This window comes from Trachemys scripta, chromosome 19 (assembly GCF_013100865.1).
Source record: "Trachemys scripta elegans isolate TJP31775 chromosome 19, CAS_Tse_1.0, whole genome shotgun sequence".
Lineage (NCBI taxonomy): Eukaryota > Metazoa > Chordata > Testudines > Emydidae > Trachemys > Trachemys scripta.
In genome coordinates this window covers 9,501,903-9,526,323 of record NC_048316.1, presented here as the reverse complement: position 1 = coordinate 9,526,323, position 24,421 = coordinate 9,501,903, and the positions used below count along the sequence as shown (strand labels likewise).

The 24,421-nt window shown below is 47.4% G+C and overlaps 1 protein-coding gene across 3 annotated transcripts in view; it reads left to right on the top strand.

The window, feature by feature from the left end:
* Positions 1 to 24,421, top strand: part of SAMD11 (sterile alpha motif domain containing 11) — a 245,313-nt gene that overhangs the window by 25,006 nt on the left and 195,886 nt on the right. The window contains exons 3-4 of one of the 3 annotated variants that reach the window (XM_034753603.1): positions 1,294 to 1,405; positions 6,182 to 6,246. The gene's annotated coding sequence lies outside the window, so the exon portion shown is untranslated. Of the gene's footprint in view, positions 1 to 1,293; positions 1,406 to 3,031; positions 3,075 to 6,181; positions 6,247 to 24,421 lie in introns of those variants that run through there. The other 2 variants (XM_034753607.1, XM_034753608.1) reach the window with 2 other exon arrangements.

Genomic DNA, 24,421 nt, shown 5'->3' with positions numbered 1-24,421 from the left:
TCAGCACACCAGCTCCTGGCTTTCTTTGAAACTTTTTCGGAAGCATCTGAAAAGCGAAAACGCATGCAACAACGGTGTTTGCCTTCGCTTTTTTTGTTTTTTTTGAAGTGTGCTCATTATAACTGCAGGATTATTGCTGCTATAGTTAATCCTACATCAGATTTCCAACATAAATTTCCTATTTTCATGGGTTTAGCTCAGCGGGGAGTTTTAAAACATAATTTCTCAGTGATGTAGCGGTGGGTGGGCTGGGGTTTTGTGTGTGTGTAATAAATACTTCAGTTCAATAGGAATCTTAAGGGATGTTCCCCAGCATGTTGGTTTCCTAAACTACAACAGGGTGTCGCTCTAAACTTGAGGAGGATAGCGTGTTTCTCTCCAGCTCTGTTATGTACTGATGGCAAGAGAGATTGTTTTTAAATACTCTCCAGGAGAAAGACTGCTCCTGTTCCAGCAGAAGTTAGCCCAATTTAACAGAGCCCTGGTGCTGCCACACCATGATAGCCCCTTCGAAAAATAATGAGAACAGTTCAGAGTGGACATTTGGAGCACAACGCCTACCATGGACATGGTAGATGCTACCCTGTGGACATTAACATCACTTTGAAATGATCAGTGACTCGCCAGTGCGGCATAATCACCAGAGACATGCCAAGCACTGAGTCATCAATCACTCTTGCATTGACACTATGCCCTTATGTGTGTGTTGCTCCTGCTCAAGCCCACTGTTATAAATCCTCCTAGAATAGAGGAACATGTGTTGCTTGTAACATATATATGTACACAGGGGTGCCCTAAGCATGTCACATCATTCTGTTATTGATAGATACCATCAGGCCTCAATAGGTCTGCTTACACTTAGCCATAATGGTAAGGGAATCGCATTCTGTAGACTGTAAAGCTGAGTAAAACTCTCTGTGATATCCAGCATACAGCTCCACCGAAGTCTGGTGCACATGTGCCCTTTGTAATACACATCTGGCTAGAGACTGCCATTCCTCCTCTCCCGCTAACAGCTCTGGGCAGCAGGTATTTGGCATTCCAGGTATGTGGCCTGGAAAACATCTGTGAGAGAAGATACAGGGCTTCCACTGTGGCCCCAGGAGTGATTGGAGTCACCTGTGGAGTACAAGGAAAGGGTGCGGGAAGGGGATCCATAAATCTGAAAGCCAGGTCAGCACCCTGTAGTGTGTTACAGTGGGTGTTCTATACGGAAGAGTGGTTCTGAACCGGTGGGCGGTAACTCCAAGTCCTGATCCCCTTTCCTGTCTCCACTCTTCTGCCAGTGTGCAGGGTTGGATCAGCCCTTTGCAAGTGGGTACACTACAGATGGCTGCGACAACCCCATCACGTACTACCCCGTTTCTGGCGATGCCTTTTGCAGGAATCAGCACCTCCTTTGAAGGTGAGCAGGCAGTGGTGTCAAGAATTTCTGGGATACCACCAAGGGGGATGCATCAATAGGAGCTGACTGTCAGGCCACGGTATGAAGAAGGCTGAGAATTTTTGGTGTGGAATATGCGTGAGCTGTGGAATATGCCAAAGCAGTGGCTACCTCCAAAGAACCACCTGCTCCATGCCAGGTGTCGCAGAAATGAGGACATTCCTGCACACAGAACCTTTGTCAATGTGGTATCTTGAAATAAATCATCATGATTAGCACATTCCATCCATAGATCTCAAAATACTTTAGGTGGGTAAGTGTCCCATTTGACAGATGGAGAAACTGAGGTCTCCTGATCCTGTTCTTTTTCCTTAGCCATGGTACCACCCTTTCTGGACATCAGGAAGAGATGCGCCACTTTTTCCTCAGCTGTTGACCTCACACCTCTTTGCCCTTGATTGGGGACATAACCACCTTGTATAGGACCCATAATATTGCTGAATGAACGAATGCACAGAAGGTTTGTGTGCTGATATTTGCCTCCTGCTCTTCAGTGGAGGTGCATAAATACTCTTCCTCCCCTGCTCCCTGCCCCACAGCGTGTGCATGCATACTAGGGTGACCAGATATCCCGATTCTATAGGGACAGTCCCGATATCTGGGGCTTTTTCTAATATAGGCTCCTATTATCCCCCCACCCCGTCCTGATTTTTCACACTTGCTGTCTGGTCACCCTAATGCATACACCACAGCCAGCAGGATTGTTCATTGAGACACACACATGCAACCGTCTCGCTCGTATTCCAGATGGATATCTGACGGAAGCTGGCAGCATGGTGGAAGCTTGTCATTTCATGGCTCCGAGTGTTGTCAACGAATGCTGCTTTCATTAGAAATGTAGCTGGCGGATGGCAGAGTTACTTGCCTATCTCCACAGGCAGTTACATATACACAAACACAATACGGTGCACACACCTGCCAGTACCGAGGTAGGGAGGGGGGTGTTACAGAGTGGGTTTGTGTAATTAAAGACAGAATAACTGCCTTCGCTGCTTCTCTCCTGCAGCATAAAATAAGACCGAGACTCAGGGGTTGGCTTCTGGCGATCTAGCCGTGGCAGCATGAAAAATGAAGAGGAATGCGATAAGAAACTAATAATTTATGTTCCAAGCACAGACTCACACCAGTGTGGAGGGAAATTTGTGCCAATAACTCCTACTAACTCAGAAAGGCATGCAATCTTTTATTGCACAAATTATTAACGACCAGAAAATAAATGACTCTGTAATCAGATCGGTGCTGCCGGCACTTTTAGTTTCTTCTTTTATTTGTATAAATTCTGAAGCCAGTCCGCCCATGAAGCTTAGGCAAGGGGAACTTTTGTTGGCCGGCTGCCCTGCCTGACAACAAAACAGATTAAACAAAGACAAAGCAGGAACATCCTGGTATCTCCTCTCCTATCAGAGGTGGGTTTGCTCAACAAACATGTACTGGCCCCTTGAGCGTTGCATAGGGCAGCTACACAGGGAACCCGGATTTGGAAGCTTTTTTTATTTTGAGAGAATCAGTCAAATAGCAGGACTGTCTCCTTTAGTTAAATAAGCTCAGAGAAGATCATGGCCCTCCGTCATCTTGTTACTGCCCCTATCCTTTTTCAGACTCCTTCACTCAGCTCCTCTAGTGTTCTCAGGTATGTTTTGTATTTCCCCCCACTCCTGCTCTATTAATTTAGCATTGCCAGCTGATTGTCAGAAGTGCTAAGAACCTACAATGCCTATTGAAGTCAACTGGAGTTGTGGGTTCTTGGCATCTCTTAAAATCATGCCAGGGTGACTTTGGGGCTCTCACTTCTGGGCTGGAAGATCTTAGATTCATCAGGGGAATGAAGTGTTTGGTTCAGTTAAGCGGTACCCAAGCGGATGTGAGTCCTGGTTCTTTTTCCCAATCAGTGGATGATCAAGTCCCATACACTTTTCCTGAATTAAACATTCCTGAACATTTTCATAATTACAAGGGAGAGAATGAAGAGGAACAAAATAGGTTCAAAGGAAAAAGGTGAAATGGCTTTTTGGAGGGTTTGTTCACACTGCCGTGCCCATCTGTGTTGTCTGGAAAGGAGAAAGTTCTTGGTTCTGAAACTGGATTAGCTTTAGGAATTTGGGATTGATGCCAGAGCTGGGAAAAGGGTCAGGTTTGACAGTGCCAAAAATCTAGTGAGCTGTTCTGGTGAGATCTCGGTTCCAGAATGCAGAAATCGGGTGAGATCAGCTGATGGCGTGATATTTCCACCATCTTGAATTGTCAACAATCTCATTAAACCAGCAGTGCTCATGACATTTCCACCATCCTGGGTTGCATCAGAACTGGATTTGGAAAACAGGCCTCTCCTGGTATTTCTTTACCCTACGCTGGAGATGTGGACCTGGAGAATAGTGGTCTTTGTAGCTTTCTAGAGACAGCCAGCATTCACTGTTAATGGGCCCCTGTGTATTCTTTATTAACCACTCAGATACCACAGAGATGCTCAGCAAGCAGCAGTGAGTGGTGAGGTATAAATCCCTAGATTAGTTTAGATAGACCCATTCAAGCTATTTATTATTTTAATTATTGCAGCACCTAGAGGCCCCGACTGAGATCATTCCCCCATTGTGCTAGGGGCTGTGGAAGCATCTTGTAAAGACCATCTCCTGCCCCCCCCCACTGCTCCTAAATAGGTAATGTTCCATTTTGCCCTTGACATCGAGGTGCCTATTGTAAATGAACCTACATAGTTATTTACAAGGAGAGATAGGCTTGAACTGAAATTGTGGAACCAAGCTGCTTTGAGTCCCAGGAGAACATTGGAACCAGATCTGATCTTCTCTGTTACTATAACATTCTGCACCCAACCCCTGGATTTCGACACTCCAAACTTTGGGGTAGTTTGAATTTGGAGCTGAAGTTTTGCAGCCATTCGTATCGCCATAATGGGCTGAACCAACCCTGAGATGTGAAATCCAACCTCATCCCCTGAACTTTGAGGATCTTTGAGTTCAGATCTGAATTTTGCAGTTAGGACCTGTATCCATGGGAAAAGTTCTCTCCAGTTCAGATGGCCTAGATGAGGCCATGTGTGCCAGCTAAGCCTCACTTAAGCCCCAAGTTAAAGGCATATGGGGGGTTCTGTAGTTCACTGGACCCCATGCATGGGGTGAATTTCACCCTATGAGTATCAAGGCCATTGATCTGCATTTAACCCCATGTATTTTTCATTTGGGGTTGGGGGTCCTGCCAGGACACTTTTGTCTCTGCAGAGTTTGGATTTTCGTCCCCCCTTTTTTTTTCTTCCCTCATTACATCGTCTGAACCATTTGATCATGAAAAAAAATGTTTCCATTGTTAATTCAGCCCATTTATTATCGGCACTATTTCCCTGATGGATTCATTTGAATAGGGGAGGAGGGGGAGAGTCGCTTTCGCTCTCTCGCTCGCTCACTCTCTCTCTGGGGGGTGTTTGAGAAGGAGACCACAGCAAGGCTGCAATAATGAAAAATGTGCAGATTGTTTCCGGGGACTGCAAGTGTTTTATTAAGGCAGGTTTTCTTAGACTGAATGCCCAATCACCACAGGCCCATGAAACTCAAATTGCCTTACAGCTCTCTCATGAACATACTTTTAATCTCATTGACCTGTCGTTATACTACAAGACATAAATTCAGATTTGGAGATCTTATGTTCAATCATAAATTGGGCTGGCAGACTTCCGATCAACAGAATAAAACTGTCTCCTGCGAGGTGGGTTTTTTATTTGCCAGAGCTGTTCCAGCAGACGGAGCAGAGGTAGTCAGCTTTTCTTAATAAACTATCATTAAAAAAAAAAAAAAAGAAAGAAACTCGGCCGTGAAATTCATAGAAGAGGAAAGGAAAAAATAAGGTGATGTTTAAATAATGTTAATGTTGGATATAAAGTTGGAGAAGGTGGGAAATGCTGAATTAGAGATGCGAGGCCAACTCCTGCCACCGGAGAGAAATGCTAGAAAAATGAGAGCACAAGCGACAGCACAGTAGCAGCCAGCCCTAACTGTGTGTTTTCTGCGGGGAGTGCTTGTATCGCAACTTTATGGAAACTAATTCCATCCCCTCCTTGTAGGATCCTTTTCTAATAGTGCTTTAAAAGAAATACAGGAAGTGTCTTGAAAAATCTCTCTCGCTCCCTCTCGTTTTATGCTATTTTATCCAAATTCAACAGGGAACAGGCTGTGAAATCTCTTTGGGTCAATGGGAGTTTGGATAGGAGGGAAATGTTTTCTTAGTCACAATGATAAAAATATAGGCTATGTGCAAGGGTCCCCCCTTGTACAAAGACATGTTTTCATGGTAGAATCCTGTGAAGTGTGGAGTGTCTTCAGTGTGAGAGACTTACCCTCACCATCTCCCAGACCCACTAGTGAATGCTGCCATTCCATGCAGCCAATTCCCATAGCCAACAAGGGGCGTGTTCAGAGCTGGACTGCTGCAGAATTGGGTCCCAGCTAGGTTTTTTTCCCCTTTACAGATCACTATGGAAGAAATAGCTCATCCCAGAGACTATCTGCTAACATTATCTCTGTGCTCACTGTATAATTTTGGTTCCAGTTCCAGACTCACCCACAGACAGAGCATCCCCTTTTGACCGGGCTCTTGGATACAGACTCCACATTTTTATTGTTCCCTGACTGTGTACTGGTTAAATACGTTGGGGGTGTGTGTGTTATGAATGTGTGTGACAATTTAGTGCTCTTGCAAGGTGCTGAACCAAGCTCTTCTCTTTACCCGCAGAACAGGTAGAACAATGAGCAGTGCCCTGAGACTGACCTGCTGTGACCAGCTCCAGGGGTAAGAGGGTAAGTCAGTCTCCTTCCCCTTTCCATCCGTGGTCTCTCTGCTGAGAATATTAGCTGGAGCATCACTGGGTACTAACTGGCAAAAAAAAAAAAATCCATTACTTTGATTTCCTGAAGGGTAGCAGTGTATGTATATTTTGTGGAAGGCCGCTCAACCCTTGAACTATATCTGTGCGTGTAAAGTTGGTTCTGCAGTGTGCTGGATAGGGAGCTTCGGAGATGGAGGATGCAGAGAACAGATAAAGAGCGGGGCTGCCCCCTACACACTGCTTAGGTTCTGACTGATGGGACTGACTCTCCACCTGAGAGGATGGTTCAGTCTCCCTGGTTGAGACACAGGGCAAGTGAGACAGGAGAGCTGGGTTCTGTTCCTGGCTCTGCCGGTGACTCAGTGTGGGGATCGAGGCAAGTTTCCTCTTAGCGACTGGCTAAGATAATAGCACTTCCCTGTCCCACAGAGGGATTGTGCGGATGAATGTCTGTAAAGCACTTTGAGGTCTTTGGATGAAAGTGGCTGCAAGGGCACTTTGCTTAGGGGAGAGGGATGAAAGCGACAAGGGGTCCATTGGGATGGGTGACTGAACCCCCTGTCTTCCCCGTGGGCCCCTTACCCTATCCCCTTTGGGGGAAGGTCTGGCAGAAGCAATGCAAGCTGGCCTTTGCGGGGTTTCCTGGACCTCTGAATGCTCTCCTGTGGGTATTTCCATGGGAGGGTACTGTTGAGACACAATTTGTTAGCAGCACTTCTGTATTAACACATATCAGGCATCTGCACTTCATTAGTGCTACACATCAGGACAGGCCATTGGCACTTGTTAGTTAGCCCAGGCAGGAATCACATTATTCCCTGACGGGTGAAGTATGGCAGCATTGACAGGGCAATCAGACACACTCGGGGCCCAATCCTGAGACACCACTGCCCCTTACTGCCTTCAGGCTCCGCCCCTCTCCGGAATCAGGCTAGTTGGCTGTAACCATTTAACACCAAACATTGGACTGAAAGAAAAGCATTTCTGGCTCACTTCTTTAGGGTTTTCTGTTCCCATGGCAGTTATTTGAAGGGCTCCTCTCTCAACGCACAGGGATAGATGGACTCCTAAAATATACAGCCAATTATACTAGCAGAATGTGTTAGATTTTATTCTGGTGCAAGTTACATGGTGGGGGGTAGGGAAGAAGAAGGAATGAACTCTGGAAAGAAACCCATAGCAACTGAAATATAAGTGTGAGGATTATAAGTCCCCATAAATATACCTGACTTTGCCATCTCTGTTAATTAAATGCAAGTCATGAAACACGGGCACAGAGTACGTCAATGACGAGGTGAAGCTTTCAGAGACGAGAAGGAGAAGCAAGTCGGGGGGGGGGGACCTGGTTCCGTGGCCCAGGGCTGAGATGCAGAGCGCAGCAGGAAGGGTTACAGCCAGGTGGGGAATTCAGTGCCAGCCCCTCCCAGCAGGGAACAGGGGACTCTGCAATCAGTTATGAATCCCTCCTGTTTCATTCTCTCTCTCTCTCTCTCGTCTTCCTGGGTTTAATTAACTGTCATGCCTTACTTCTTTGCTGCTTTCCCCTCCTTGTTTCATTGAGGTGGTAAGAGAGCAAGTGCTGATGCAAAGGCCCTGCTGTAAGAGGAAATGGGACCCGGACACTAGCCCTGCCCCAGTGCTCTGCTCCCAAGAAATGTGGCTTTCTCTGGGCCCTATGCCATGATTCATTCCCCCTCTGAGGATAGTGCCACAGGACTCAGCTCCCATGAGCTCCTGTGCCTATTCCCTTCAAGATGTCCAAGCAGGACTTAGCTCCTGTGGGTATGGGTGGTCGGTTTCCCCTCAGGTTTATGTGGCCCAGAGGGCCCATGTCTTGGAGACCATGATGAAGCACTGTGTTAATTGCATCCTCCTGTAAATAGCTGCCTCATTTTCTCTCTCTCCTGCTTCCTCAAGCACTTTTCATTCCTGTCTCTGATTTTCCTTGGTAATCTCCCTGGCATGTACTCCATCAGTACTCCTGTGGGGCTTCTGTACATAGGATATAAAGCCCATAGTTCAGCACTATCCATCTAATATCTTCTGACTGGTTTTAATCATAGCATTTTCCATTTAATTGGGAAGGCAGGCACACTTTGCATATTAATACAGCACAGCCTGTACCTCCTAAACATTAAAAGCAAAAATGCCTGGGATGGGCTCTACAGTAACTTATCAGCCTCAGGACAATCCATGTGGCACAGTCTCAACTGGGCTGATTTTTCTCCTTCTGATTCCAGAAATAATGATAAACAGTGTTTGCATGCCCCCTTACTCAAATAATCTGTGCAGTCAGGTCTCTGTCTGTGTGTCCATTGTTTCCTTTGGATCATAACAGTGCAGGTCTTGCTGTCTATTCCGGACAGACAGACAGCAAGATATCACTTTCCCTTTAAATCTATTGGCTGTGTAAAGCCTTTTTCTTCTGTACACAGTCTCTCAATCCCATGAAAAATCCATTCTCTCTCTTTTTCTCAGGGATTTATATTGTTGCCCATCTCTGTAGCATCTGAGTACCTAACATGTAAAATCAATAACCATAGCAAAGTTCCTAGTGGACTTCATGGCTCTTCTTCCTTGGGGTCAAAACTTAGGGTCAAAACTCTACTTGTTGTAGAGTGTTTTTTGGTTGGTTGGTTGTGTGTGTGGGTGAGGGGAAGCCTTGGTAGGGGTAGACAGTGGTGTCAGTGTGGTGAATGCCGTTCCTATGGGGAAAAAGGCTTTTTTAAAGAGGATGAATATACCCCGTGTAAAGAACTATTTGGTTAACACATTCAAATGGCTTGGCTGTCAGGAAACAACTTCCAGGCAGCAATCTAACCCAACACACGCGTAGCTACCTCCTGCCTATGCATGGGGCTTGCTTTGTACATGACTTCCTGGCGGATAGTTATTGCGCTGATGGTTTATTATTGGCATTACAAAAGTAACCACAGTGTGTGTTAGGTGCTGTCCAGAGAGAGTGCGAAGGAACCGTCCCTCCCCCAAAGAGCTCCTAGTGCCTTGAGATAGGCCCAGACCACAAAGTTCAGATCCTGACCTGCGTCCCAGCTTCTCTGAAGTTCAGGGCGTTTGGCTCGAAGGGGTCCCAGGTCAGCCCAACTTGAAAGGAACCTGAATGGCTGAGTGAGGATTGGGATCGGAACATTTCCAATATCCAGTGGAGTTCAGTTCCAGAGCCTTGCCCGTCCCTGCATATAAGTCTTTCTATGGTACTTATATTGCCCTCATTGCTGTAGTATCTGAGTACCTCGCATTCTTTAATGTATTTATCATCACAACACCCTGATGAGGCAGGGCAGTGCTGTGCTATTATCTCCATGTTACCATTGGAGAATTGAGGCATAGTGAGGGGAAGATGGTGGCAGAGCAGGAAATTGAGCATGGATCTCCCAGATTCGAAGCCAATGCCATAACCACTGGACCATCCTTCCTCTCTGACTGGCTCCTTGATACTCCCATTAGACATGTTCCTAGAGAGTCAGGTGAGAGAAGAGGAAGTGGCATTAGATTGGAAACTCTCTGAGGCAGGGATTTTATCTTCCCACGTGTCTGTGAGGCCCTTAGCACATATAAATAACAACAGCTAGGTAACCCTTTCACTCCTGATTCCCCATTTCACCTGCTGTGCTGTCTTGCCCGCTTCCCTTCTATTCAAATTGATGGAGTGACAGGATGCACCTGGGGCATGCAGCAGCAGAGCAGGTGTGCCTCACCCAGGCAGACCTGGAAGGTTCAGCAGCTGTCAAACAGTGAATTTGATTTCTATAGCTTGGCTCCCAGCTACATGAAAGCACAGGGTGGCAGGATATGGGAGGGTCCCCGAGGTGGTGCTGTCCGCCTGGAGGGCAGAGACAGAACATCACAGGTAGCTCTGTAGCAGTCACTGTGATCAGCTGATCTAGGAGTGAGGTTGACAAGGTCCAACGGGTGTCCAGTCCTTGGCCTTGCCACTTAGTTGTCATTCAGTGCCTCATCTGTGAGGGGGAAGGATTGTTTAAAGGTGGTAAATTGGTGAACAAGGCCCTGCGTTGCTGAGTCCTGGTTTGTCTGGGGGCAGACTGTAGCAGGGTGCTGCAGGGCCCTCTTGGCTCTTGCCCCTGCTGTGCTGACAAAGTCACTCGGGGACCCTGGGGTTCAGTAGCCCCTGGTGCCGTTTATTTACAGGTCGTGCTCCCACCACCTTTTCACCATACACAGCTTGGGTTCTAGTGTCTGCCCCCAGGAGGGAAGAGCTACACTCACTCCTACCTGCCAAAACTCTACCCCCAGTTCCAAGCGTTCCCCACCTACCCCCACCCACCCAAGCCTCCCAAGCCCTCCCACATGGCCTCCTTGACTAAAGGTCTCTCCGTTTGCTGGGACTACCTCCTCTACTGCTCTGAGACTCTTTGTGTTCATTTTGCCACAATTCTACAGTAGGAGTGGGCCTGGGCAGGGGGCGGTGTGGGAGGTGGAGGCAATAAACCCCTAGCATGGTAAGAAGTGAAATCTGTTCCGAGAGAAGCGCACATGTCAGCCTCCAAGCTCAGCTTGCCAATTTGGAGCACTTGCTGTCAGTTTCAGAGTCTGTAGATGAAGCTTTGAATCAATCTGCAAGCCAGTGGCCAAATGGAAAGATGGGGACTTAGACTACTGACCTGGATGATCAGAGAAAAGAATTAGCTGTCCTCTGGGAGTCGTTTGTGCATGTTACAATCCACCTCCACCCCACTGCAGTTTGTCATAGCCATTCCTTTGCATGTGAGGGCCCAGGACCAAGAATAACAGGGGGTGCTACAGCGCAGGATTGAGGGTCATTTGAAGAGTCTGGGACTGAAATAGAAGAAGGTGCTTTGAGGTACGCTGGCAGAGCCGTGTGTGGGGAGCATGTCTGGCACTAGCCGGCACAGTAACTCACTCGCTTCCGTGAGCACTGAAAATGATATACAAGAATAGTTTTGAACAAAGAGAGGGAGCAGACGAGAAAGAACCTCTTTGGGAACTCTAGCTGCACAAGCTGGATCCATCGTGGGGCTTGGATTCCCCATTTAATGAAACGGGCTATTGATCTTGTTGATTGCTCGGCTCTGACAAAACCGGCTGCACTTCACAGAAGTCGGTGACCTGTCCGCTATATAAATAGCAGTACTTTCATCATTTCCAAAGCCTGGTTATCTCCGGGCTGGATTGGTATTTATGCCCTGATCGCTGTGACCTGTTTGGTGGTATCCACCTCCTACACTCTCCACCCACCATTATTGTTTTTTTGCTTGAAGGCCTAATTGTGTTCATCTATCTATTGGTTCGGTTCTATTCTATTCTATTCAGCGGCGGGTTAGTACAGTCCAGTAGTTTCCAGTTACTCATATTCACTTTTTGTGACCTCTTGGGATTTACAACGCAAATTCTATTTCTTTTTATGGGCAGAGGGAATTAAACAATGTTTTAATTATGAAAATCTGGTGAATATTTTATAATGATTGTGACATCAAGAAAGGGAGAGAATTTAGTAGAGCCAGGTATACCATGGGGCAAGTGCCTTCCTTGTTGATCACTAATGCCTTCAGTTGTGACCTGCAGTGCCCCCTAAATCCCATAGGTGTGGTATTTTTTGAGCAGACATCCAGTCATGCACAGTTTGGGGAAGCTGATAACGATCCATTAGGGACTAATCAGAGATTCACTTTCATCTGAGATTTGAACCCAACTCTCTGGGTAAGAGATAAGTGTGTTAGCTGAATGCAACACCTACAACTTCTGTTCTAGGGCTGGACCAACAGGAAGAAGTGACAGCCAACAGTACTGTATTCAACAGTTGGACCAACAGCGCAGTATCCAATACCAGTATGACCAGCTCCAGATAGATAGATAGATATAGATACCGTAGAAGCTGAAATCCCATGAAGTTTCAGGAGTTCTCTGAGTGGTGGTGGATGGTCTGACGGTTGAGTTTAGATGCTGGGTATCCCAGGGCAGGCAGGTGGGCCTGGTCCTTCTGTTCACTATACTGTTTGCCAAGAGGTATATTTGCATCTTACTGTGTGTGCAATAAAATAGTCCTCAGGGTTATTCTAAAGCAGTCGTTCTCAACCTATTTACCATTGCGGGCCGCACATACAGCTGTCTATATGTTAAGTGAGCCACATCCACACAATATATATATACCATCTGTATGGCCCTGAGGATGTCACATGGGGCACAGCTGTGTGCTGATTGGGTGGCAAGCAGCCCGTGGACTGCGGATGGAGAACCACTGCTCTAGGGGATAGATAACAAGCTAATAGGTACCTGAGGTAAAATGTTTAAAAGCACCTAAATAACTTTGATGATGTTACTCCTTATAAATTCCAGAGGTAGCTGTTTCTCAGGGAATAAGTCTGCACTAATGGTGTGGCTGCATCCCAGGGCTTGCTGGGCTAGAAATCTGGAGCTTTCATCTGAAGCTTGTGGGCCTGATTCCCAATACCTGTGGGGGAGAGAGTTGGCCGTATGCTTGTCACCAGCAGCAGGCAGAGTGTACACACACCATGTCTTCAACACTGAAAAGCATCTGTTTGATGCATCGCAGTGGAAACAAGAGAATAATGTTCCTGGCACTCAACACCGAGCAGGAATACAGAATGGAGGATGAATCTAAACAGCAGCTGCTTTTTTTAGGGGCTCTGGTTTGCACTGCCTCTTTCAGAGAGCTCGTAGATTTTTGGACTGTGTGACCTAATGAACGTTGACCCATGGTGGTGAGCTTTAGAGGAGCCTCAGATGAATGTTATCTACAGGGGTCCTGTGTACGTTCAGTGTGTTCAGATTGCATAAATACTGGGGAGAAAGTGCCATGTGGCAGATGGAGCAGGGAACGGGGTGTCAGGACTCCTGGGTTCTACTCCCATCTCTGCCACTGTCTAGCTGTACAGCCTTAGGAGATTCACTCTTCCTCATGTTATCAGTCTGTAAGACGGGGATAATCATACTTCTCTTCCTCCATCACAGGGGTGTTTTGAGGTTTAATTAACTAAGGCTTACACGGAAGTCAAAGTGCTTCGCAGGAAAGTTGCTTTAGGAGTTGTTATTATTTGTATTATCGTAGTGCCTAGAAGTGCAAAGTTTATTATTTTTAAGGAGGGGAGGGGAATAAAGGAGGAGAAGCTGAGGAAACTGGGCTTGTTTAGTCTGCAGAAGAGAAGAGTGAGGGGGGATTTGATAGCAGCCTTCAACTACGTGAAGGGGGGTTCCAAAGAGGATGAAGTTTGGCTGTTCTTTCTGGGGGCAGATGACAGAACAAGGAGCAATGGTCTCAAGTTGCAGTGAGGGAAGTCTAGGTTGGATATTAGGAAACACTATTTCACTAGGAGGGTGGTGAAGCACTGGAATGCGTTACCTAGGGAGGTGGTGGAATCTTCATCCTTAGAGGTTTTTAAGGTCAGGCTTGACAAATCAGGCTGGGATGATTTAGTTGGTGTTGGTCCTGCTTTGAGCAAGGGGTTGGACTAGATGACCTCCTGAGGTCTCTTCCAACCCTGATATTCTATGATTCTAAGATACATAATTGAGGTTCTTCAGCTAAACAATTCAGCTCATGAGGGGCCATGGCATGTTTCACTCATGGCCTCCTCTGAAAGACCAGAAGGGGGGTCCAAGTATTCAGAGTCACTAAAGGTCGGTGGGGCTGTTGGTTTTAGAACAGGCTATGATGCTGTGAGGCTTTTCTCTAGCTGCTGCTGCTTGAAAGAAGCTAACATGCAGGGCCAGTGCTACCATTTAGGCCAACTAGGCGGTTGCCTAGGGCACCAAGATTTGGGGGAGCCAAAAAGCGGCGCCCCCAATTTTTTTTTTTTTTTTTTTTTTTTTTACAGCGGCCGCTGCGCTGGGAGGGAGAGGGAGTCTGAGCCGCTGGCAGGCAGCCCAGGGGTTCCCCTGGGTCAGCGCGCCGCCGGCAGCCCAGGGGTCGGGGGGGGAGTGCTGCCGCGGCGGGGGCACCTCAGGGTGGAGGGGGGGGCAGGGAGCTGCCGCAGAGCTGCACGGTGGAAGTTTTGCCTAGGGCGTGAAACTTCCTTGCACCGGCCCTGCTAACATGCACATACCACTAAAGGGCTCTCATGCTTTTGGAAGTTCAACGCTGGAAGGGGGCGTGTTAAAGGCAAAATAGCCAGGATCGTTGGCATTTGGTCTGTTCTGGGCTCTACTGGTGCTCTTTACCAACACCAAGAATCAAGTATCTTCTCCTTTATTGAGAGTTTATGGTTGGAGATGAAAAAGGGGAAGACTCTAGATAGGTAATTGTAGATGGGGTCAAGTACCAGCATTTCACAATGAATATTGGGCAGTCATAACCCAGTTTCCCCACAGGACAAAAGGTCCCACAGCTCTGCTTTGGCCCTTGAAGAACACACGTCTCCTAGGCGTCCTTAATGCTTTGCCACATGACGATGTTGGAGTGGTATAAATACTGTGCAGATGTGCAGGGAAAAGGATACAGATGGGGAGCCCATGAGGAACAGGCTGCTAGAGCACTTCTGTGTGTGGCACCCCCATCCCTAATCACACATAAGCACTCTGTTATTCACTGCAGCCCTGGATCTATTTTTTTTTTATTATTATTATCCTGGCAGGAGACTTGCTTCATTAGGGGAGCGGCGCGCCTAACAAGAATGGGGAACGGCAACAACAAAAGGATATAACGATATAAAGTTATGTCAAAAAACCTTCACAAGAAAAACGGCTGACATTGGAAACAGCATGCATTAAAAATTCAAAACAGGTTGGGAGAGGGGTGGGAATGGAGTGACAGAGAAACAAATACATACACAGCCATAAAGAATAACACAGATTGGTTTTATTTCTCTTAAAAATAATTTAAAAATATGTTTTCCCTTGGATTTCAGTGTAGGTTATCCGGGATTTAAATATCCATTTGGTAAATGGATAGTCTATCCCACCCCGCTACCCACCGGGTGGGTAACCTGACCCTACTACCAACTACTCAGTAATTGGGAAATTTGACCCTTCTTGCTACTGAACTATAATTGGGTAGCTCAGCCCATGAATCATTTTGTACCTTGACCTCCCCTGCGACTCATGCACAATGAGGTCATCCCAGCTCACGCAGCTAACCAGGTAAACTGTTGATCAAGCTACCCATAGGTTATTAGGTAACCACGCTGCTCATGGAGAATCAGATAAGCCAACCATCTGCCAATCAGTGAAGTAGCACCTCGATTTTTATAAACACAAATTGTACCAGTGGCCAGTTATATGAGCCATTTTTTCCAATGGGAGAAAAAAATCATGTAAGGAAAGTGATGTTGATGAAGAACAAGTGGGCATCCCTTCTCAGTGCATTGGAGATTACTTTGCAGTGGTTTGAAGGACAGGAAGAAAGTGAGGTGGTGCACCGTACTGCAGTTTATACACTGTATCTACTGTAATTTTAAACTTGTTGATTTTTACAATCTCCTTAATCTCCGATTAGTTTATAAAACAGAGTTCTGTGGTACTTGGCTAGTCTGCAAGCAATCTGGGTACAGTTAGAGTCAGATCTCTAACTGTTCGGAGTGTTGTGGGAGGGCTGGGATAGGACAACTGTATTGGAAGAGATGGTCTACACAGCACTCATGACTTCTGGCAGGATGAGTTTGCCATCTTAGCCAGATCTCTGCTCCTAGCTGTGGTTGACGGGTCCTTCTGGATGGTCTCTTACATGTATTTCTTTCCTCATTTAAATGTCTGTAATCACCAAATGCCTCCATACAACATATATTAGAGGCATAATGCTCTGGGTCCAGTCCCCAGAGGGTGGCTGTCCCAAAGCCTGCCACTGCAATTAGTGCTAATTGACCCCTTTGACCTTGTTAGAGAGGCCAAGGTCTGGGTGGCTGATAGTAAACTCCCTTCTCACCCTAGAGCATGTCTTTCCAAGTTAGGGATGATGCATGTTGCCAGGGCAGTGCTGGGGAAAGGTTTTTCTGCTGCTACCTGAATGATACTTGGTCAGTGGACAGAAAGAAACCTTAGGTCACCAGTGCCATCAACCTGGCACATTTCACCTGCACTAAAGTCACATTAAAAATGCAATAAAAACACAACAAACCCACAGATGCGCAAGGGCATGCTGAGATGCCTCCTGTGTGGAGAGAGAACCATGATCACAACCTGTCATGGTGCTGTATTTACCTGCTCACAGGGTGGGCAGACAGATGCCTGTGGGCTGTGGCACAGTGTCTTGGTTACATGTAGCGTGGGAGCCTGGCCTCGTCGCTCATCTCTTATGTCAGCTGTTCTCCCACTTTTTACAAGGCTTGTTTGTGCTTTTGTAATTATAGACTTGTATAGAGTTTTCGCCAAACCAGTTCTCCCCCTCTCCCCCTCTGGTTCCAAGTGCAGTTTAAAAACAAAACAAGAGGTTACAAATGATACAAGTTCCAAGTGATAAAGTGATGGGGGAACCAAGCTCTCTCTTGCCAGGTAGTAGATCATCAGCATAGCCCTCTCCCACACTCAGACAGCTCCAGATTAAAAAGGGCCCCCAGAACAAAGGAGATAAAAAGCAGAATCTGCTCCTTTAACACTTTGAGCTTTATTGCGTTAGAAGTGGTAGTAGCAGAGCCCTGTTTAATAAATCCTGGGATTTGGGGAGTGCATCAAACTCTGCATGCTATTACAACTAAGTGCCTAATGCTACTGCCCTTCTATTGATCTATTTATCCGTCTGTCTGTCTCTGGCTTTTCTGTATTGCACCAACAGGGTACTAAGCCCTTTATACTGCAGGAAAATCAGATCCCTGCCCCTCGCAATGTACGGTCTAAAGTCTTTCTCGCTCCCCTTCCCTCCATCCATCCACCCATCCCCATAGATACAAACAGATATCCCCATCTTTTATATATGTATAGCGTATGTGTGGACGGGTGTCATGCTGGACACACAATTTGGTTTGTCCCTTTTTGTTTCCTTACTGTGAGCATAGCACATGCCATAGGATTTTTCTCTCCTCTCTCTTGCCTCTGTTTGTCAGCTTTCCCTATGAGCGACACAGGAATGGAAAATTAGAGCTGCCCAGGTAACAGCATTCGAAGTTCCCCTTTTTGCAAGTGCACTGAAATCCTAATGGAATGGGGTGACTGGAAAACTCGTGCAGCCCCTAGGCTAAGTCTGCGGAGTCAGTTTTTACCCTGACAGCCACTAGTGTGTTATGAGCTCAGTGGCTCCTCGTGGCGTGATCTCTAGACGGGATCAGTTTTTATTGTTTGTCCTGCAATGGCCTCTTCAAGGGAAGCAGTGGCCAGGGTGGGAGTTATTTAGAGGTGCTGGTGGAAAGGATTAGTTGTCTATTGTGGTCAGCTTAACACCTGTTCCATGAATTGTTTACATGACATAATGCAACACAAACTAAAGGGGAAGAAGGCTTTATATACAGATAGACACAGTAGCTGTGGGAGTCCGATATTTTTAAACTCCCACTGCAGTGTCAGTTCATGATGCCTGGGTAGTATAATACCTGTACATATTTATTCACTGTCTTTCTACGCTGCAACCAGGGGTAGGGGGGTGTGGCAGTGGAGTCAAAATATTGACTGCAAAAATTGGGGGGGGATCTACTTTGAAGTATAGCAACAACCTGCTTCTCTTTCCATGTGTGTGTCTGCACTCTCTCTCCACACACACACACAAAATTCCTCTCTTAATATTAGTTCTCCTTACCATTATTTTATTATGATTTATACACCATGCTATAGCTTTATTATGATTTATACCCCTGCCCCCAAAAGTTCTTCCACAAGATATCGCATGATAGGTAGACAGGCGTCAGGGCACAAGCAGAGAGACATGGCTTTCTACCCAAGCACCAATTTTAACTTCTTTTTTTTTTTAAAGCCCATAGGGAGCCCCATTTACTGGCTTCAGAAGTGGGGGTGGAGGGGCTGGATTTGCTCACACCAGCCCTGACTCACCCAAAAACCATGAGTAAGTCTTGGGGCCCAATTCTCTTGCTGCAGGATATCTGAGGAGCTGCCAGCGGAGTCAATGGGAGTTACTTGTCTCCTGCAGTGGGAGAACAGGGCTGGTATATCTCTTCCCTCTCCTGTTTATTCTTCTGTATCTAGCCTCTGATCTCTCCTCTTACAAGAGATTTATTTAGTGATTGCACTTAAAGCCAGGCTACTCCTCCTTCTGGATGGGAAGCACCTTTTGTTCGGGTTCTGCTCTTAAAACAACTCACCATTCAGGCTGGAATATTTTTTTTATTGCGAAAAATGTGTCATTTTTCATAGATCGAAACATCATGGGGAAAGGCAGCGTCACATTTCGGGAACATGGGTTTCAATGCCCAGCATCAATTGAATGATGCGTTTTCAGTTGCTAGTAATGTTTCTGTCTGTACCTGAAGGGAGAAATGATGAATTTACACTCACTTTTTGGCATGTTGGAACTTTGGTTTGTTAACTGGGCTGCTTTTTCTGGGAAACGTGCAGGGGTGAAGGGTCAGCTCCCTCTACTCCTGAATCCTTGAAGTTTTCTCTTCTCCCTAGTTTTTCAATGCCTTAGTTCCCCAAATCAGGCAGCTGAAAGAAGAAACCTGTCCTGCAGCCTAGGGTGGGATTTTCAAAGGTGCTTAAGGGAGTTGGCACCCTACTGACTTTTCTTCCTTGGAAAAATGTGTATTTTTCAAATGTGTGAGTGAACACATTAAAATGATAACTTAGGGGGTTCCCTCAACCTGTTAACACATGTTAAAACTACAACTGCCTTCTCTACACTAAGATTTCAACATGAACTAAAATATACCTGTTTTCCTAGTGTGGACAGAGCATGAGGCACTTTTCAAAATCCTAATTCCCATGAGCTGGGCACCTAACTCCCTTAGATTGCTTTGAAAACCCCAGTCTAGACCTCTGCCTGCTGTGGAAAGAAGAGGGGAAAGATGATCTAAGAACATATGAGAAAGCGAACCCTCGCCTCCCCTGAGAAAACGGCATTGTTTCTTTTGGGAGAGTCTGGCCCACTTTCCCCTAAGCTTGTCTCTTCTTTTTACCCAGTCCACTTAGTGATCTGGTCTGCCAGCTCAGCCTGAGAAAGCCCACCAGCTGTCCCCGGTCACAGCTGTCACCCACCTGCCTCCGGCACTCCCTCATCCCTGTCATACTGCTCTGTTGCAGCTATGTCTAGGGCTTTTCTCTGCCTGTGTGCAGTACTGGCAGAAAGTATGGATTTCCCAGAGATGTGACGTTTTTCATGGCAAAGAGGGTAATTTTTTTGTGTTCTGTGAAATCCATGACAACCCTAAAAATAACATCTCCACCTCCCCCTTTACTGGACATGATTTAAGTGATCCTGGTGTAGGCAGTGAGGAATAAATTGGGTTGGGCGCTTTTCCCTGAGCCACATGGAGTCAGAGGAAGGCTATGAGTATTACATAGGGATTGAGGACATGGCAAGGCATGGGGCAAAATGCTGCCTCATGTGGGGAAGCTGTATCATGGGGGCTTGCATTTTGCAGGGATGATGCATCATATCATGTTGCCCTCATAACAGGCTGGATGACCAAAGAGGTACGTGATGTTGGCCAGCCCATTGCAGCAGGAAACTAGGGTGGCAGTTGTAGCCAGGCTTAATAAAAACCTTAAAATATAAACAGCTTGCCTGTGCAGCGGGGCAAAAGGTACCTCTCCTTGGCACATGCTGTTTGCTGTGGGAAAGGGGGCAGGGCAGCCAATGCCCCTATGCGCCATTTGGTTATGTCGATCAGTCAGAACTTTATAAAGCTGCATGGGCCCGATCCTGCTCCCTTTTAGCCACGGCAAAGCTCCCATAGACTAATGTGCAGGATCAGGCCCTGCGTGGGCAAGTAGATATGCAACTGAGCCTGGCTTAGGGTGAGCCTGTGCGTGTGGGTTGAAGTGTATGAATGTGTGTCAGAGTTGGGGAGCAGCTGATATTCAGTCACAATAAACAGAGATGCATCTTTCCCCCATCCCTCTGGAGGAACCGGTCAACCATCTGGCTATTTTATTTATTAAATATCACCAGAGATGGTGCAGCTGCAGGAACACGCTGCTCTGTCTCCCGACTGATGATTGCTGGAGAAATCAGTCATTTCTGGCAAGCAAAACTGGATGCTGGGTTAATAGTGCAGGGAAAATACCGGCAGTGGCCAGTGCTCTGAGCCTACCAGACGTGACCTCTGGGAATCATAGATTCTGAAGGGGCTGCTGCCGCTGCTTCTCTATAATGCGATTGCTTCTTTATAATGGCCTCAACTCTTTCTTTTTTCTTTATCATTATTGACCATGGAGCATCGGCAGAGCTGGAGAATAAATAGTTCCCTGTTGGTTAACAACAGGCTTTCCACCAATTGGAACACAAGCTGCGCTCCATGTTATATTCTTTATAATCAGACTTTATCGCACAGCAGAAAAAGAAAAATTTCTCTCCCTCCCTGGAAAACGGTGAGAGTGGGGGTAGGGGTGCAGGGCTAGGTAACCACCAAAGGGACACATTTTTCTAAGCTGAGCTTTTTGGAAAATCCTGGCCCCTGTTGTAGGTGCTGAGTATTTGGAAATCTGGCCCTGATCCCTTTACAGAATTTGTCTCCAATCTCCCCCCCCCCCCCCAGTGTTCTGTATCAGACTCTCCCCTTCTTTCCCCCACAAATTACACTTCAGGGGCTGCTGAGATCACTTTGCTGAACTGCTTGCAGTAGATTCCCGAACCTGCTGTGAGGCTAACACAGGAGTTACCTAGGCTTGGAAGGATTTGATTTTTATCGATAAATGTTGGTAAACGTTGATTTCCCCGTCTACACACAAAGTGGTGAAAAAATATTTCCATCGATGATCATCTTAATTTACAGATAAAGTAAGAAAAATGCTGCTTGAGAACTTCTTAGAGTTTGATTTGAGGACATTTATTTTAGATATTTTGACATGTGATGTTGACAATTTGTGTTTTAACAGTGATAAAGCTTTAACTTTTTGAATTTCAACACCTCCTATCATTAAATAGCTACTGTCTGGCCCCCGCATTGTCTCAGCCCCCCCCCCCCCATGTCCTACAACTATGAACATTTAAATTGATCAAAATTTAAAAAACGCTTACAAATAAACACCAATATTGTCTGTCAAAATTGTAAAACCAAAAGAAACCCCAACAAACCATCCCATTCTGTCAAGCATAGAGTCACCCCAGAACTTGGTTTAGCAAGAGCATGACTGAGAAATACAACCAAAAAGTGTGGGAGGAATCACAGTGGAAAGTGATCTGGGGGAATCCCTGGAAAGGGGGCATTCTGGGGGCTGTGGGAGAAGCAGCTAACCCCTGGAGTCCCTGCTTGTGGGGTTCAAAAATACCTTGCCAGATCTAAGTCTTTCCTTATTTTGCTTCTTGCCTTTTCCCTCCTCTGTCTCCCTGTTCCTTCTATTCTGCCTTTTCTTTTTTATTGCTGTTTCCTTCTCTTCCTCACTCAGTCTCCCTTTTTCCTCTCCTTTCCCTGATTTCTGTTTTTCCTTCTCCCTTTTAAAAATTTCTCTCCTGCCCTTTTCTCTGCCTTTACGCCCTTTCTCTGATTGCTCCTTTACCTTTTCCCTCTCCCCCCTAACCCCCACCCTCTCCATCCCTCCCTTCCCTATACCCCTATCCACCTGCCCTCTTCCTAGTCTCCATCCCCTCTCCCCCATGCCCTTAGCCACCTCCCCGCTCCCCCATCCCTTCCTGACCCCCTCCTCTCCCGGTGCCCCCTGGCTCGGGCTCCTCCTCCATCATCACGATGCTTTTTGCGGGTCAGCTGCTGCCCGTGCAGCCGCCGGGGCGGGGGGCGGGATGCCCTGCGGGGCGCCCGGCTGGGGGCTTGAGCCTGGCGGCGCTGCCTGGCTCCTGTGCGCCCCAGCGCCGGCCGGGCCAGCCTTGTTTGCGCGTCCCTCCCTCCACCCCCCGTCTGGGGCCGGGGCTGGCTCCAGGCTCCTGGGGGTGGGAGGTGATGATTTTCCAGCGGGTATTTGTCAGGTCAGAGTCTGCACCGCCCGCCGGGCTCCGCGCCTCTCTCCCCGGGTTATTTATTACCTCTCCCCCGGCGGCTGCGCTGCGGCTCCGGGGTCGCTGCCAACAGCCGGCGGAGGCGGGGACCCAGCGCAGGGGGTTTCCAGAGCCACGACGAGGCGCAGGGACAGGCAGACCGGGAAGGTTCAGCCCCAAGCAGAGGGCAAGAGCCCCCGAACCCCCAGCCTGCCGGCCCCGCTTGCCCGTCACCCCCCGGCCCTTCACCTACCGCTGGGAGGCTGGGCCAGCAGCCCTAGGCCAACCCCCAAGCTGCAGCTGGGGCCAGGGGTCTGCAGGCAATTCCAGCGCCTGGCTGGGCTCAGATGGTGATGGGGAGGGGGGGGACAGAATAAAGTTAACCCCCTCTGTTCTGCAGAGACCAGGTGCAATAACACTCCTACAAAGACAAATCTATCCATCCCCATTCACCCTATCTGTCTGTTCCCATCCTATCTATCTATTCCCATCCACACACTCACTCTCTCTCTCTCTCTCTCTCTCTCTCTCTCCATCTCCATCCCCATTCACCCTATCTGTCTGTCTGTTTATCCCCATCTATCTATGCTGGTATGAAAACCCCATCATGGTATATCATCCCAGAGCTTGATTATCTGTGCCACGCCCTGTTACCCCAGACAGGTTCATATCCTTCTGGCGCCCCTCCATTCTCCAGTGTCCCTCTTGCATGCAGCTATGGGTGTCCTGTGTGACAGCCGTATCCTGGGATATGCATGCAGGGTGCTGTTTGTAAGCGGAGCTAGGCCAGACACACAAGGCGATAGTATGTTAATTGTAGTTTTACTGAATGGTTGGGAGTAAAGTTGAATTTTTTATAATAATGACTAATGCAGTGCCCAGGCTGATCTTATCTGCAGTTACCGGCAGAGTTATGCTCGTAGGTACCTTTATTCCAAGTGCTGTGCAGACCTTAGTTGACATTTCACCCTTATTTCAGCTTGTTCATTTCCTTGCATGCCGCTTTCTACTGTGCCTGAGCCTTTGTGTCCCTTGTCAGAAGGGGATGTGGGTGGGCTCCTTTCAGTGGGCATCATCTCTGGGGTTGTGATATGTCTGCTTTAGATGCTGAGAGCCTGACACTGGAGGGTGGAGGAAAGACCTGATTTATTGGTTGGCCTGTTAGAGGGAAATGCCCCTGTTTTACAGCGAGTTCCTACGGCGTACGGGGAAAACACTGTGGTAGTAGCGTAGAGAAACTTGGGGGAGGGGTCATTTTTAGGACTCTGTCTTACCTATTGTCCTGGCCTGCCCCTAGAGTTGGAGAGTTGTTGAGCGCTGATCATTCTGGGCAGGGTCAGTACTGAACCCAGTCCAGCAACATATCTGCTTGGGGCCCATGCATAGCAGACACGCAATTCATAGGCACAGCCCATTCTGACTTTCTGGCACTGGGATTACAGGCAACTCCCAGCTCATTCCTCCCCTCTGACAGCTTGGGCCCCTGCTATTGCTAGAGGCCTTTGAGACTCAAAACCCAGCCCTGTTCCAGGGTGCAACGGGCACTTCTACAAAACTGGGAGCTAGGGAGTAAACGTCTCCCTCTGAGTCTGGAATTTTCCTCTCTCTCCCCTGCTTAGAGGAGACAAAGTAAATATCGTCTCCCTATTGTTTAGCTGTATTTCTTTCCTGTTGCTGCCTCCTTGTCTGCAGACCTACTAATGTCCCCAGAGCTCCTGAACCCATTTATTTTCCATCTGCAGCCTGCCTGCAGCAGTGCTAATATGTCTCAAAAGACTTTGCTCCTTGTTAATTACAGTGGGAGACGCCCTCAAAGCCTCCTGGGGTGTATTTGGGCTGGAAATTAAACATGCTGGGGAGTTCTGGACACCCAAATAGGAGATCCAGACATAGGAGGAACTGGGGGATTCTGTTTGGCAGCAGAGGGACTGTGATTGCAGGTGAGAAGTCATGGGAAATGGTAAGGAGGAGGGGTGGTTAGCAGCAGTCAGAGAACAGCTAATTATCCCAGGCTCTGGCTTGCTCTCCTGAGAGTGGGGCAACTTTGTCCTTTGATTTTCATGCATTTCATCTTGTAATGGGATATGGGTTCCAGGTGTTATTGCAGAGGGCTATGGGGCAGCTTCTGGAGGAGGTAATACTGGAGTGGGGCTCCTGGAGGAGT